We start from the raw sequence: 3,826 nt of genomic DNA on the forward strand, positions 1-3,826 counted from the left end.
ATCGGGACACAAAGAGTGATATGGATGATTATGATGATTTAAGTTGAAAATATATATTTTTAGAGATTTTGTTCTATTCAAAATGATATATATATTATATATATATATATATATATTATATATATATATATATATATATATATATATACAAATTGAGATCTACCAACTTTCGTAAGTACATCATTTGTGTAGAAGCACGATCCAAAAATTTCCCCCATGGGTGTGTATATACTGATTGAAAACGAATTTTGTGTCTGATACGTGACTAGAAATATATACATATATATACATATATATATATATATATATATATATATATATAAATGCATATGTATGTATGATTTGATGATTATTTTTATTCTTCGAATGTTTGATTACGGTACGGGAAGTTCCAGCAATGTGCCTTAAAGCACAATACCACACCACACTAGTTAAACTACAAATATTTCATTACAACCCAAAAGTTTCAATTAGTCTCCACCGTAATTGTCTCTCCATTACCTGAGCTATATGAATTAATTGTGACTTTGGAGTACGTCTTTTCGTTTACGCAAATTGACTTTCCAGAATCCAATTACAATTATAAAAGACCCTTTAATCTTTAATCTTTAATCTTTAATCTTTAAGGCCCTTTTATTGCGTCATAATACTGTAATTAATTTTGCGGATGACTTGGTCGGTATTTAGAAATTTGACACAAAGAAATTTAGATTTTAATTCTTTACAAAATCTGATTCCTATCGTTGTGGGGATCTCTCCACCGTGTCTTATAAATATCGTCCTAGATTCCCTTCGTGTTAGGTGGAGGGACAATAAAAGACATGTGTCGCAATTTTACACAGTCACGTTTTGCAAATAAACTTCTGGAGTACAAATGAAGTCTTATGATGTAATTACAACCGACCAATGGCAACTTCCAAAAACGGTAAGACGATGACGATGATTCTGGGAAGGTGGAAAACACGTACGTGGGAAATATGTGGATTAAAGACATATGTGGGATTTATTATTATTAATAAAATAAATTAATGAGATGGTTGAAATTTTATTTTTGAAATTAAACAATCAATTCAAAACTATGATCTGAACACAAAATATATTTTTTAACAAACTATTTTGAACAAAAAATATAAAAAAGAGTGCACACGCGATTGAAGTAAAACTTATTTGCTACTGTACAAGATGGCATTTTGGGTAAAATAAATACATCATATTAAAGTCATATTTCAAATATGACATGAACGGTTTGTCATTGTAATTCGCATTGAGAAATGAACTTTCATTAGAGAAATGAAGTAATTGCTGATTAATAAATTCTATAACATTCGTTTACTTACTCTTTTCAGAGAGAGATAGAAAGAGTGACAGAGAGATTTATAGAGAGTGACAGAGAGTGTCAGAGAGAGTGACAGAGAGAGAGTGATAGAGAAAAAGTGACAGAGAAAGAGTGACAGAGAGAGATAGAGAGAGTGACAAAGAGAGATAGAGAGAGTGACAGAGAGAGATAGGAAGAGTGACAGAAAAAGCTAGAGAGAGACATAGAGATAGAGAGAGTGACAGAGAGATATAGAGAGAGTGACAGAAAGAGACGGAGAGAGTGACAGAGAAAGATAGAGAGAGAGTGCGTCAGAGAGAGATATAGAGGGTGACAAAAAGAGAGAACGACAAAGAGATATATAGAGAGTGACAAAAAGAGAGAGTGACTGAGAGAGATAGTGTGACAAAGAGAAATAGAGATAGAAAAGAATAACAGACATTTTTTTAAAAAAAAGAGGATTATGTTAAACAATGCCTAAACAAATATTGTTTTTGCAATTTCACTCATCATGTAATAATTGTGTTTGAAAAACTTCATGTAATTAATATTAACATACATTCATTGACTGCTTGTATTTTTTTTTTAATTTTCGCTGGCGCTACAGTCTCATTCTTTGAGAAGGTGTGATGTCTGTCTTGTCTATAAAAATATTTTCCATTTTGATAACTTTTAACAGATTTATAGAAACTACGAATAATATAGAAATAAATTCTAATCAATAAACTTACGTTTAGTACACGGCACAAATGTTTAATTTGTTTTATTATTTTCAAGAAACAGGATATGATATTCTTCTGATTCAGGCATTTTTCATTAAATCAAGATTTGTGCTACGATGTAACCTTAAAATGTTTATTTATCTATGCCGATTTCCTTGATATCGGTACGCATACAACGTTGATACCGGTACGCATAAAACGACAGATTTCTATTCACATACACGGCGACTAATTACAATCGACCCAGTTCTGCCGTAACGCATTTCCGTTGCATTTGTACGGATTAACACTCTAGTCGCGCCTAAACAAGTTTTAGTTCAATAAATTAATGGAAAATTTTGTTTATCAAATTGAACAATCAATTCAAAACCATGCTGTCAACACACAGCATATTTTATTAACCAACTACATTTTGAAAAAAAAAATTCTGCAAAAAACGAATATGCGTACGATAATTTTTAACAATTTCGATTTAATAGAATAATAAATAAAATATTTGTGCCGCGTAATAAACTTAAGTTTATTAATTAAAAATTATTTTTATATTATTCGTAGCTTCTATAAATCTTTGAAGATATTAAAACGCAAAATAGTTGTTCAAAAAATGAAATTGTATCGCCAGCAAAAAAGTAGAAAAAAAATACAAGCAGGCAATGAATGTATGTTAATTTTAATTACATGAAGTTCTTCAAACACTGAAAAACATTATATATAAATTCTATAAAGTTTTGTTGTTTGATGTTTCATATTGTATAATAGTGAAATATAACTTTTTCCATTTCGATTCAAAAATATTCTGTATCGAAGTTTATCGTAAAATGTTCCCCCGAGAGATGGCACTTTGCTCGCTTTCAGAGGTCGGTCGTTGTCTTTGGGGATTAGAATGGGCAAAAAGGGAGAAATGTTAGAAAAAGAATAAAATACAAATTAATATATACTGGAATATATATATCTATATATATATATATATTATATATATATATATATATATATTAATATATATAAACCTCGTGTCACGATGTTGGTTCGCTATGGGCTCCCAAACTACTGAACCGATTTTGATTTTATTGCCTCATCGTGTGCATATATATCCAACTTAGGTTTAGAAATTTTGAAAAATAAATTTGAAATATAATATATAATTTTTATAAATTTCAAAAAATTTTGACATAAAATGACCAAAAAAAAAAACAAACACTAAAATGTCAACTGTCAAATTTTTGGAAAATTCGAGAAAAAAAGATTTATAATTTTTGAAAAAAAAATTGAAAGTTCAAAAAAATATAATTCAAAACATATACATATATAGATAGTCCAACATTTATACCCGAACTAGATGAAGCTAATTAAAAATCAATTTTTATAAATTTAAATAAATGTTGACATGAAAAAAAGTGAAATGTCATTTGTCAATATTTATGAAAATAATTATATAAATAGATTTACAATTTATATTTATTTGATTAGCTTACAAAATTATTTCGGATACCAAAACTTCATTAAAACTTTATAAATCAGAGAGCACAATAAAAAAGCGGCATATTGAATTTAAAATTAATCATAAACAAAAATTTGACATTTCACAAAAAACAAATTTTTAACGACTTCAATATGAAACAAATAAATTAATTATTCCAAGTTATGTTATAGGCAATATTGCCAATCAAATTATAGATATAAATTATATCATATTATATTAAACTTCGACCAAAAAGGAAATATTTTGTCATTTAAAAATTCAGTGCATATTGGATATATGAAATTGACATTCAATATTTTTAAATTAAAT

Source organism: Ctenocephalides felis, unplaced genomic scaffold (assembly GCF_003426905.1).
Source record: "Ctenocephalides felis isolate EL2017-DRISC unplaced genomic scaffold, ASM342690v1 CF-g0.4_SCAFFOLD_03572, whole genome shotgun sequence".
NCBI classification, from domain to species: Eukaryota; Metazoa; Arthropoda; class Insecta; order Siphonaptera; family Pulicidae; genus Ctenocephalides; species Ctenocephalides felis.